The following is a 13,910-nucleotide window of genomic DNA, read 5'->3' on the forward strand; positions in this document are numbered from 1 at the left end:
GCGGAGCGCGCGTGGGCCGAGCAGCCAGGCCGTCCGCGCAGTGCGGATGTGGGCCGAGCACGCGCATGGGCCGGCCTGCGGGCCAAGATCCAGGCCGCCTACTGCGCAAAGCTCTTTTTCTTTTTCCTTTTTATGCAATTTTTGCTGGATGTTCGAAATTATGTGATAAATTGTGTAGTGATCCAAAAATAGTGAAACTTTTTGTATAGGTTCCAGATAATATAAAGAGCATAGGAAAAATGTTAGAGTCTATTTCCTTGATAGTTTGCCTGTCCATAAAAATTGGCTTTTTAATTAATAAATAAAACTTCTAGGAATTTTAATAATTTATTTATATGTGTAAAAATCACCAAAATTGGTGGAGAGCCTCTGAATATTATTCCCTGGCTCCACACAAAATTTGGTGACATTTGGATAATGTTTGATTAAAATATTAATAAATCTTTATTTAGTACTTGAATAATAATTCCAAAATAATTAACTAGTGATTAGTTAAATCCTCATAATTAGGGTTGAGTGATTTTGGGATTGTGTGATGACCTGAGGTCATTAACCCTAATGACCTTTGGCATTTAATTATTGTTTAGCCTTAATGTTTAATTACTGTCATTAATAAGTAATTAAGAATTAATTTAAGTAAATAAGGGTAATAGTTAATTAATTTAAGATAAGTATGAATTAAATAAAGTCTTAATTTACTGATGCAACCTCTTGGGTAAAGACACTAAGTTGTTAAACAACTTTAGTTATTAATTATTCTGTATTGCATCAAGAAGGCGAGTTGTACTCGATTTGGTCCTTCTTGCATATCTGTCATACGCATATCATGAGCATTCATCATTTTGCGTATAGTGTCCGTGACCGAAGGAGCGCCCGTTGAACCGAACCCCGAGGTCGGTGCTCCGTTCGAGGAAGTCGGATCCGAGACTTGGGAAGTCTCCGAGGGTCCCTCTCTGCCCTGCAACCAAGGCAAGCCCCGGATGCATTAACCCCTCCTTGGATGTTTTAAATCTTTTGTCACTTATGAATTGAAAATGCTGCATTAGGTAGTTGAGAATTGGGTTAACCTACTTGCTGCATTTACTTCCTTGATATCTGTATCCTGTCCTTGACACCTGTTTATTTTAAAACTGCGTAGCGATGCTTAGCCCTGCTACTAGATAGGTTTTAAAACAAGAAAGTTTGAAGGGTTGTTGTGGGATACACTTACGATCAATGATGTTTCAATTTGAGACCGGTCGGTGGACTTGCTTTAAGAATGGAGTCTTAAAGTAGTGTCTCCAACTGTGTCGGTTAAGGACCGGTCCGTTGATGGCCTGCTGGGTTGAGAATTTATAGTACTAACCGCTTGCCCTCGGCAAGCCCAGTCTTGTGATCCCTCGACACGAACAGCTACTCGCGCACTGGGAGTGGAAAGATGGCGAGAGTAGTGTGTACCCACCTTACGGATCTGAGATGACCGGAAAACATCTAGATCGGCTGTAGGATGGTGGAGTACTGTGCTCTCGGGTGCCGCGAACCTGGTCAAATTTGGGGAGAGCTTGATTTGGGTTGATATATGCAAGATTTGGTTCTACATATGTCGGGTGGTTAGGAACTCCAGCTGGATTGCTAAGCGATTCGAATCGTCGTTGCTCCCCGATTGGGAGACTCAATTCCTTCGACCCTCATCGTAGTTAAATATGCAACTAAGTGATAAAATGAGAAATGGGAAAATGTCTCATGAGGTTCGGATCCCAATTCCCGGACTCATAGCGACATGAAGCTATGGCCATCAATAAATAATACTTTATGGTAGGACTAGGATCTCACGGATTCATCTGTGAGGAACAACCAGTTAGACTATCCTCGAATTCCTCTGCCTCTGCAAGGGAGGAATTCGGGGTAAAACTTGAAAATAAGGATGCACTACTAGTAAGCTTTTACGCAAAACACTTTGGCTCCTTGCTCAGCCACCCCTTGTCTACCCTAAGCCTGCATCCCTAAATTCTCCTCTTTTCCCGTCGGATAAGTCTTGTTGAGTACTCCCGTACTCAGGGTTTCAATACCCCTGTTGCAGGTGAAGCGCAGGAGCCGACTTGTTTCGGACCCTGCTGTGTGACCGTCGTCGAGGTTGACGACGAAGAAGAGTAAACGTGACCCATGGGCAGGGTCTGTAAATTTGTACTCTCTGTATTAAAGTTTAAATTGCTCCGCTGGACCAGGCTTGTAATAACACTCTACTATTTGGAAGAACTCCTTTTGTAAATTAAGTTATGTAATACTTCCGCTGTTTCACTCTGAAATATTATTTTGGCCTTGTGTCAATGAGTTACTGCTTTATCTTCGCAACGAATGATCCTGGTGTTAAGGTGGCCACTTGCTATCCTGAAAGGGCGAGAAGAAGCGGTTTTCGTTGTTCGACCATTACCAGTGGTCAGGACGAGCCAGCTTGGTACGCCACAGGTAGCAGTGGAATGAGCGTCCAGCGATGCTCATCGGACTTCTAAAGTGGGAGGACTCCCGGCATCACCGTCAGAGGTCCTTAGGACAATGGCAGGTGCCGGTGGGCCCAAACACTTAGAGGGTTCTGCCACAGCTGGTATCAGAGCATTCGTTGCTAAGATGACTGCCGTACCTATTGAAAAACTTCAAAAAAGTTCGTTTGGATCTAATACTATAAATCTGCCTATTTTGAGTCCAAGTGCTTAGTCATAACCTATCCCTGTCTGTAGGCTTTCTTAGAATTTTTGAAGTGGTATGGAGGAGCAACATAAAGTATTGCCGTATGTTGTAAAAATTTAAGGTCCTGTTGTTACGAATTGTTAGTAGGAATCGTAAGTTCGTGCATGCATCATGATATATTAACTGGTTAAGTTCCTTCCTCCTTGTTTGGGTTGGGTGAATAGAATCGGTCCTATTCTTGCTAACCTTTAAGGCCTCTCTTATTAATCTAAACTCACCTTCTACAGGATGGCTCGTCAGAAGCAGACCCCGCGTAAGCGGACTGGTCCAAAAGGAGTTCCCCGACATCAGCTAGCTCCACGCAGTGATCAAGCCAGTAGTAGCCGTTCACCGCCTCAGCAGGAGGTGGACAGGTTGTCCGCCGAGTTGACTGAGGTGATGAGAGAGAGAATGTACAATGTTATGGAGATTGGCAAACTTAAAGCTCAACTGGCCAAAGAAAAACAAGCTACAGAAAATTGTGAAGCTATGTTGTCCCGGATGGTGGAGGAGCGGAATGCAGCCATTGCCCGAGAGGAAGAAGCTAGGAGCACCCATAGACATGAGTTAACTAGGATGAACGCAAAGTTGGGCAAGGCTAAGTATCTTAAGGATTTGTATGTGAAGATGGCGGCCACGGTCACCGCACAACGGGATGTCGCGTGGCAACGAGAGGACCAGCTCCAGCTGGAGAAACTGGAGCTGGCACATCACTTAGATACAGCTAATGACCTAGCTATGCAATATCGTGATATTGCATTTGATCTGTATCATCAACTCCACCCACCTCCCGGCGAAGGAGAAATGGATACGGATGGCGAGTTGGCAGACGATGGAGAACCCGATCCAGGCCTTAGTGATGAAGAGGAGTCCGACCCCGATGACAATAACCCAGGGGGCGATCAGGATGATGGCAATGACGACCCGGGCTACAGCTCTGGCCACACTGATTAGTTCGGTGAAACTAAGGGCAACGTCGTTGTAGGGATCTTAGCTTGCTGTAGTGGGGTTCGGGTTTGTAATATATAGTCCTCTTTTGGTTTGAAAAGTTGTACTTGTTTACTCTTGATGTGTCGAACTAATGTTTAATAAGTGAATGTAAGATATGTTCTGTGTTATGAATTTTACGTGGTAACAAGTATCTACGATTCTTGTAACAGATGCCGATGCGTACTCGCGGATCTGATGGAGCTGGAACTTCTCAGGGAGGGGATAATATCCCCAACCCTCCACCTGCTCCGCCATCTTTGGCTGACGCCATTGCTGTTTTGTTAAGTGCCACTACTGACAATGCTCGCTTGCTGCGCGAGCTAGCACAGCGTCAACCACACCCTGCTCCAAACTTCAGGGCACCGCGTAACGGGGACGGAGAGACTCGGTATGTGGATTTTACCGAGACCAGGCCCCCGGTGTTCACAAAGGCCGATGAGCCTTTAGAAGCAGATGACTGGCTCCGAACTATGGAGCATAAGTTCAGTTTGATTCAGTGTTCAGAAACTCAGAAACCCCTATTTGCAGCTCAGCAGCTTCGGGGAGCTGCAGGTGCCTGGTGGGAGAACTTCTTAGCTATTCAAGCTCCCGGACACCAAGTTACCTGGACCGAGTTTAGGGACGCGTTCCGCGCCCACTACATCCCCGAAGGGCTCATGACCATGAAGGCCGAAGAGTTTCTCGCCTTGCAGCAAGGCGATAAGAGTGTTATGGAATACGTGGCAAGGTTTAATCATCTCTCTCAATATGCCACGGATTATGTGAACACAGACAGGAAGAAGAAAGCCTGTTTCATGCGTGGTCTAAATACTAAACTTCAGACCATGATGACTACTTGCCAGAATGTGACCTTCTATGAGGCGGTAAATATTGCCATCGCCTCTGAGGAAAAGAATAGGAAACACAAGGAAGCCAAGAAGAAGGCTGCTTCCTCCTCTTTCTCTGGTCGCGGTCAAAAGCGCCAGAGGATCCTTTATCATCCACAGGGCCACGGACGTTTCCAAGTGCCATCACCTTATCGTGGTCCTTTCTCCCCTCCACAGTACAGACCCGGGCAGCAGGTATACTCTCGACCTACTGCCATCGCTTTTGCACCACGCCAGCCGAACGCCCCGGGTGTTCGCCCTACTGCTCCGCCCGGCCACAATTACCCTTGCTTCAATTGTGGTAAGCCTGGGCATTTCTCTAAAGAGTGCCCTTTTCCCCGCCAAACCAACCCTACCTTTCCAAGGCCACCTATGAGCCAACCCCAGCTGAGTCAGTTCAGAACTGGGGCTCAGAAAGGGCAACAGGTACAGAAAGGTAGACCGGCAAAGAAAACAGGGCAAGTCTTCCATACTGAAGTGGAGACGATTCCAGAGGGTGAACCAGTGATGATGGGTACGTTTCCTGTCGCGAAACATCCTGCTTTAATGCTCTTCGATTCTGGTGCATCCCATACATTCATTAATCGCACCTTTGTGTTAAAGCATGGCATACCCATTGGGGAAACACAAGATCATTTTTATATACAGTCGCCAGGAGGACGGCTGATGTCTAAAGAAATGGTTCACCAAGTACCCATCGAATTTGGTGGGCACAATTTTCCTACTAATATGATTGTTCTTAAGGACCAAGGGATTGATGTCATCTTAGGCATGAACTGGATGGCACAACGAGGGGTTGTGCTGGACACTTTGCATCGAACCATTAAAATCCCATTGCCCAATGAGAATTCTTATTTGCTAATTCAATTAGTCACTCCCAAGCGGACAATTGGGCAAGTTCATGCCGCTAAGGTGTCTGAAGTCAAAGATATCCCGGTAGTTCGAGATTTCCCGGATGTATTTCCTGAAGACTTACCAGGTCTGCCTCCGGACCGGGATGTACAATTCAGTATAGAATTGAAACCAGGGACAGCCCCAATATCTCGAAGGGCCTACAGAATGGCACCGAAAGAGCTAGCCGAATTAAAAACCCAATTACAAGAATTGTTGCAGAAAGGTTTTATTCAGCCCAGCTCTTCACCATGGGGTTGCCCAGCCTTGTTCGTGAAAAAGAAAGATCACACATTAAGGCTGTGTGTCGACTATCGTCCCCTAAATGAGGTGACGATTAAGAACAAGTACCCATTGCCCCGCATTGACTTATTATTTGACCAGCTAGCTGGGGCTAAAGTGTTCTCAAAAATTGACTTGAGATCAGGGTACCACCAAATTAAAATTAGGCCGGAAGATGTGCCCAAGACAGCTTTTACAACCCGTTACGGGCTGTATGAATACTTGGTGATGTCTTTTGGGTTGACTAACGCACCGGCCCATTTCATGTACCTGATGAACTCTGTCTTCATGCCAGAACTAGACAAATTTGTGGTCGTCTTCATCGATGACATTTTGATTTACTCCAAGACTAAGAAGGAACATGCTGAACACTTGAGAATCGTGCTGACCCGTCTTAGGGAGCATCAGCTATATGCCAAGTTCAGCAAATGTGAGTTCTGGTTGGACAAAGTTCATTTCCTGGGTCATGTATTATCCGCGGAAGGAGTCGCTGTAGACCCAGGCAAGGTAGAAGATGTGTTGAATTGGAAACCCCCGACTACGGTACATGAGGTCCGTAGTTTTCTGGGCATGGCGGGATATTACCGTCGTTTTATCCCGGACTTTTCCAGAGTCGCCAAACCAATCACAACCTTGCTCAAAAGTCAAACAAAATTTATTTGGTCACCCCAATGTGAGCAAGCCTTTCAGACTCTGAAAAGGTTGTTGACAACTGCACCTGTCTTAGCCCAGCCAGATATTGAAAAACCCTTTGATGTATATTGTGATGCATCAGGGATCGGGTTAGGCTGTGTGCTGATGCAGGAGGGTCGCGTAATTGCATATGCTTCCAGACAACTCAAACCCCATGAAGAGAATTACCCGACCCATGACCTTGAACTAGCCGCCGTGGTACATGCATTAAAGATCTGGCGTCATTATTTGTTGGGGAACACATGTCATCTATACACTGACCACAAAAGCTTGAAGTATATCTTTACTCAAGCCGAGCTTAATATGCGCCAGCGAAGGTGGCTAGAGTTAATTAAAGATTACGACCTTGAGGTGCATTATCACCCTGGCAAGGCAAATGTAGTAGCGGATGCCCTCAGTCGTAAGGCTCACTGTAATTGCTTAACAGTGACGCCTAGGGATATAACCTTGTGCCAAGAGCTAGAGAACTTGGGAATAGAAATGATTTCCCAAGGAAGTCTTTCCAATCTAAAGATCGATTTCAATCTCGAAGCTCAAATCATAAAGGCACAAAAAGAAAACAAAGGTATGAAACATCTTAAAGAGAAGATTTCTAATAGAGCACCCACAGACTTTAGGGTGGATGATGCAGGAGTAATTTGGTTCAAGAACCGGTTAGTGGTTCCAAAGGTACCTGAGTTACGTCAACGAATCCTAGATGAAGCTCATACCACGAGGTATTCTATTCATCCGGGAAGCAATAAGATGTATCAGGACCTAAGGCAAAGATTTTGGTGGACAAAAATGAAGATAGAGATAGCTCGTTATGTGGCCCAATGTGACACCTGTCGAAAGGTCAAAGCCATTCATCTCAAGTCCGCTGGGGAGTTGCAACCTTTGCCTATCCCCGCATGGAAATGGGATGACATAAGTATGGATTTCATAGTAGGGTTACCCAAGACGGCCAAGGGATTTGATTCCATTTGGGTCATAGTCGATCGTCTCACCAAAACAGCACATTTTCTGCCGGTAAAGCTATTGTATCCTGCCTCCACCTATGCTAAGATTTATTTCGACCGTATCCTAAGTCTGCATGGGGTGCCAAAGACAATAGTGTCGGATAGAGGCACACAATTTGTCTCCCAATTCTGGAAATGTTTACATGAGTCCCTGGGCACTAAGCTTTTATATAGCACAGCCTACCACCCTCAAACGGGTGGGCAAACTGAAAGGGTGAATCAAACCCTAGAAGATCTCTTAAGATCTTGTGCCCTGAATTTTCCAGACAAGTGGGATGACTGCTTGCCTCTAGCAGAATTTTCCTACAATAATAGCTATCAGGAGAGTATCAAAATGGCTCCCTTTGAGGCACTGTATGGTCGCCGATGTCGAACTCCGTTACACTGGTCGGAACCTGGAGAAAGATGGTTCTTCGGAGTTGACTTAGTGAAAGAAACTGAGAACAAAGTGAAACAAATCCAAAATAACTTGAGAGTTGCTCAGTCCCGACAGAAAAGTTACGCTGATAAAAGGCGTCGACCATTAAGGTTCACCAAGGGTGATCATGTGTATTTGAAAGTATCCCCAATGAAAGGAGTAAATCGTTTTGGTGTTAAAGGCAAGTTAGCGCCTCGTTACATTGGTCCATTTCCAATTATTGACCGATGTGGGCAGGTCGCTTACCGCCTTAAACTGCCCGAACGATTATCCGGGGTGCATAATGTGTTCCATGTGTCTCAACTGAAAAAGTGTCTTCGGGTACCAGATCGAGTTCAAGATATTGAAGATGTAAAGCTTGAACCAGATCTAACTTATTCGGAATACCCTATCCGAATACTGGATCAAAAAGATAGAGTTACTCGAAGAACAACCACCAAATGGTATAAGGTACAATGGAGCCAGCACTCTGAAGAAGAAGCCACCTGGGAATCTGAAGATTACTTGCTAGAGAATTTTCCTGAATTCCATGCTTCTCTTCAGGACAATAGATGATAACCAGAGAATGTACTCTAGTGAAGAAACAGAGTCGCCAAAGCCATGTACTTAATGTACATATATACTTATAATGAAGTATTTTCCCCAACTCCTTGCCTTATGGAAAAGTTGAAGATGAAAGAGTTTTGACAAATTTCCTTTTCCATTACTTACCCTAAGGTTTTAAATCTCGGGGACGAGATTTCTTTAAGGGGGAAGGGCTGTAACATCCCTGATGTTACGGTAACTAAAAATGGATCATGTCATCATGAGCATTGCAAAGCATATTTGTCAAGCACATTAGTATGCATCAACTTAAAACAAGTTTACTTTGATTGCTTGAGCTTAGGGAAGTAGAGTGTGCTTCTGTGATGTGTTGTTGCTTGTGTGGTTGCTAAAATCCTAGGGTGGAAATCTTCCGAAAAGCTAAGGGGGGAAAACCCTGATTTCTGGATCCTAGATTTGCCCCCTTTTGCATAAGTCAAAAACTAAGCAAAATTTGAGGTTGAGTTCAAAAGCAAAGTTGTAGCTCTTGGCAAGATGTACAACTTTGGTGTTTTGAATTTTTGAAGTTTCAATACAAAATTCAAAGTAATTTTTAAAATACAGATTTCCAGAAAGTGTCCCCTTTTCCAACTTAAACCCCCAATTCAAAATCCATTTGGAATTTTGAAAAATGGTCAACATGAAAGTTGTAGAGCACAAAAAGTTGAGCAACTTTCATGTTGGGAGTTTTTCAAGTTGTTATACAAAATCAAAAGTAATTTTGGAAATTCTGTTTTGCCCCAATTCAAAAATTTGGAATTTCTTTGATTTGAGTTTGATTTTCAAACTGTTCTGGCCAAATTCACCCTGTTACACTCAAAATCAGCTCTGGTCACCTAAACATGATTTGTAGTTTATAAAATTTGGCACAACTTTTGTTTTGGTGGAAATTGGACTTTAGTTCAATTTTTGGCTGAAATTCGCAAGGGGACAAAAGGGGGAGGATAGGGGTTGCTACAGTGATCCGATAGGGATCACCGGCACCCTGTCCAGCGCAGCTGCCGCGCGAGCAGCGCCGCGCGCATGCGTGAGTGCACGCAGCTGCTTGCTGCCAGGGTCGCCAGGCGACGTGGATGCCCCGGACTTGCCTTCCCCCTCCACTTGAGCACCGACGTGGACGACGCCGTCCGTTTTCACTGACCACGGCCGGAGGAACTCGATCTCTCTCTCTCTGAAATCCACCGCACTCCGTTCCTTTCGAGCCAAATTGAGCACGCTGCCGTTTTCGCCACCTCCTTGCGGACCCAGAGCACCCCCGAGCTCACGCCCTAACCTCCTCAAACGCCAGAACTTCTCCTTCTTCTCTAAGTCCGGTCGGCGTCGCCGCCGTGGAACTCTCCACGTGGGCACGTTATTCCACTCGGTACCACACCTTACCAGCGATCGTTTCGCACTTCTCTTGTTTTCCCGATGCTCATGCGCTCGCTTCTTCTTCCTGGACGTGAGCAGGACCCTCGGGACGACTTCGCCGGAGCCGGAGCATCCGCCCGACTACACGGCTACCGTCGCCAAGCTTCTCTACTGCTTCTCCCGCCGTGGTGATGTGAGCACCATGATCCCCGCTCCTTCTCGGACCTCCCGGACCTACTGGTTCACGCTCTACCGAACCCTCGTGCCCGGTCCTCGGCGACCGACGCGGCCGTCCGCCGTTTGTGTGGTTGAGGTGGAAAGAGAGTGAGAGAGCGTCGGTGAGTGGCAGCCTTGGAGTCGTAGGGTTGACGCGGTGCTGGTGCGCACGCGCGCGGGGGCCCGGGAACTCTGTAACGATCGCCGGAGCGGCGGCAGCACCGCCGTGAGTGAGGAAGGCGAAGCTGACGAGCGGGACCTGCTCGTCAGCGACCATGCGGAGAAGGGGAGCGCGCGCGACGCCCGCGTGGGCCGCGTCCAAGCGGAGCGCGCGTGGGCCGAGCAGCCAGGCCGTCCGCGCAGTGCGGATGTGGGCCGAGCACGCGCATGGGCCGGCCTGCGGGCCAAGATCCAGGCCGCCTACTGCGCAAAGCTCTTTTTCTTTTTCCTTTTTATGCAATTTTTGCTGGATGTTCGAAATTATGTGATAAATTGTGTAGTGATCCAAAAATAGTGAAACTTTTTGTATAGGTTCCAGATAATATAAAGAGCATAGGAAAAATGTTAGAGTCTATTTCCTTGATAGTTTGCCTGTCCATAAAAATTGGCTTTTTAATTAATAAATAAAACTTCTAGGAATTTTAATAATTTATTTATATGTGTAAAAATCACCAAAATTGGTGGAGAGCCTCTGAATATTATTCCCTGGCTCCACACAAAATTTGGTGACATTTGGATAATGTTTGATTAAAATATTAATAAATCTTTATTTAGTACTTGAATAATAATTCCAAAATAATTAACTAGTGATTAGTTAAATCCTCATAATTAGGGTTGAGTGATTTTGGGATTGTGTGATGACCTGAGGTCATTAACCCTAATGACCTTTGGCATTTAATTATTGTTTAGCCTTAATGTTTAATTACTGTCATTAATAAGTAATTAAGAATTAATTTAAGTAAATAAGGGTAATAGTTAATTAATTTAAGATAAGTATGAATTAAATAAAGTCTTAATTTACTGATGCAACCTCTTGGGTAAAGACACTAAGTTGTTAAACAACTTTAGTTATTAATTATTCTGTATTGCATCAAGAAGGCGAGTTGTACTCGATTTGGTCCTTCTTGCATATCTGTCATACGCATATCATGAGCATTCATCATTTTGCGTATAGTGTCCGTGACCGAAGGAGCGCCCGTTGAACCGAACCCCGAGGTCGGTGCTCCGTTCGAGGAAGTCGGATCCGAGACTTGGGAAGTCTCCGAGGGTCCCTCTCTGCCCTGCAACCAAGGCAAGCCCCGGATGCATTAACCCCTCCTTGGATGTTTTAAATCTTTTGTCACTTATGAATTGAAAATGCTGCATTAGGTAGTTGAGAATTGGGTTAACCTACTTGCTGCATTTACTTCCTTGATATCTGTATCCTGTCCTTGACACCTGTTTATTTTAAAACTGCGTAGCGATGCTTAGCCCTGCTACTAGATAGGTTTTAAAACAAGAAAGTTTGAAGGGTTGTTGTGGGATACACTTACGATCAATGATGTTTCAATTTGAGACCGGTCGGTGGACTTGCTTTAAGAATGGAGTCTTAAAGTAGTGTCTCCAACTGTGTCGGTTAAGGACCGGTCCGTTGATGGCCTGCTGGGTTGAGAATTTATAGTACTAACCGCTTGCCCTCGGCAAGCCCAGTCTTGTGATCCCTCGACACGAACAGCTACTCGCGCACTGGGAGTGGAAAGATGGCGAGAGTAGTGTGTACCCACCTTACGGATCTGAGATGACCGGAAAACATCTAGATCGGCTGTAGGATGGTGGAGTACTGTGCTCTCGGGTGCCGCGAACCTGGTCAAATTTGGGGAGAGCTTGATTTGGGTTGATATATGCAAGATTTGGTTCTACATATGTCGGGTGGTTAGGAACTCCAGCTGGATTGCTAAGCGATTCGAATCGTCGTTGCTCCCCGATTGGGAGACTCAATTCCTTCGACCCTCATCGTAGTTAAATATGCAACTAAGTGATAAAATGAGAAATGGGAAAATGTCTCATGAGGTTCGGATCCCAATTCCCGGACTCATAGCGACATGAAGCTATGGCCATCAATAAATAATACTTTATGGTAGGACTAGGATCTCACGGATTCATCTGTGAGGAACAACCAGTTAGACTATCCTCGAATTCCTCTGCCTCTGCAAGGGAGGAATTCGGGGTAAAACTTGAAAATAAGGATGCACTACTAGTAAGCTTTTACGCAAAACACTTTGGCTCCTTGCTCAGCCACCCCTTGTCTACCCTAAGCCTGCATCCCTAAATTCTCCTCTTTTCCCGTCGGATAAGTCTTGTTGAGTACTCCCGTACTCAGGGTTTCAATACCCCTGTTGCAGGTGAAGCGCAGGAGCCGACTTGTTTCGGACCCTGCTGTGTGACCGTCGTCGAGGTTGACGACGAAGAAGAGTAAACGTGACCCATGGGCAGGGTCTGTAAATTTGTACTCTCTGTATTAAAGTTTAAATTGCTCCGCTGGACCAGGCTTGTAATAACACTCTACTATTTGGAAGAACTCCTTTTGTAAATTAAGTTATGTAATACTTCCGCTGTTTCACTCTGAAATATTATTTTGGTCTTGTGTCAATGAGTTACTGCTTTATCTTCGCAACGAATGATCCTGGTGTTAAGGTGGCCACTTGCTATCCTGAAAGGGCGAGAAGAAGCGGTTTTCGTTGTTCGACCATTACCAGTGGTCAGGACGAGCCAGCTTGGTACGCCACAGGTAGCAGTGGAATGAGCGTCCAGCGATGCTCATCGGACTTCTAAAGTGGGAGGACTCCCGGCATCACCGTCAGAGGTCCTTAGGACAATGGCAGGTGCCGGTGGGCCCAAACACTTAGAGGGTTCTGCCACAGCGTCCAAAATAGTTTCTTAGCCTATGATGCATTAGGCGCAAACTGTGTACCTATCTTACACCAAAACTAACTCTGTCTCTAAACAAACAAAAGCGAGATTCTATCTCACACATGTCATCTAGGAGTTCTATTGGGGTGCGTCCAAATGGATTTCTTAGCATATGGTATGTTCCATGCAAACCGTGCACCTATCCTGCATCAAGATTAGCACTATCTCCAAACAGATCGAATCGACCTTCCACTTGAGCCTCTTCACCTAGGATTATCATCAGGTGCTTCCATAATGGTTTCTGAGCCTATGGTGCATTATGCGCAAACCATGCACCAATCTTGCACCTAAACTAACACTGTCTCCAAACAGATTGAAGCGAGATTCCATATGACACACATGATCTAGGAGTTCTATCGGGTGCGTCCAAATTGATTTCTGAGAATATGGTACGTTCCATGCAAACCGTACACCTATCTTTCATCAAGATTTGCACTATCTCCAAACAGACTGAACCGAGCTTTCACTTGAGCCTCTTCACCTAGGAGTACCATCGGGAACTTCCACAATGATTTCTGAGTCTACGGTGCACTGGGCACAAACCATGCAACTATCTTGCACCGAAACTAATACTATCTCCAACTGGACCGAAGCGAGATTCCATATGATACACTTCGTCTAGTAGTTCCATCGGGTGCATCTACAGTTCCATCGGGTGTGTCCAAATTGATTTCTGAGCATATGGTATGTTCTATGCAAACCGTGCACCTATCTTGCATCAAGATTAGAACTATCTACAAACAGACAGAACCAAGATTCCACATGAGCCTCTTCACCAAGGTGTACTATCGCGTGCGTCCAAAATAGTTTCTTAGCCTATGGTGCATTAGGCACAAACCGTGTACCTATCTTGCACCGAAACTAACTCTGTCTCTAAACAAACAAAAGCGAGATTCTATCTCACACATGTCATCTAGGAGTTCTATTGGGGTGCGTCCAAATGGATTTCTTAGCATATGGTATGTTCCATGC

The sequence above is a fragment of the Sorghum bicolor genome, unplaced genomic scaffold (genome assembly GCF_000003195.3).
Source record: "Sorghum bicolor cultivar BTx623 unplaced genomic scaffold, Sorghum_bicolor_NCBIv3 super_29, whole genome shotgun sequence".
Taxonomy (NCBI): Eukaryota; Viridiplantae; Streptophyta; class Magnoliopsida; order Poales; family Poaceae; genus Sorghum; species Sorghum bicolor.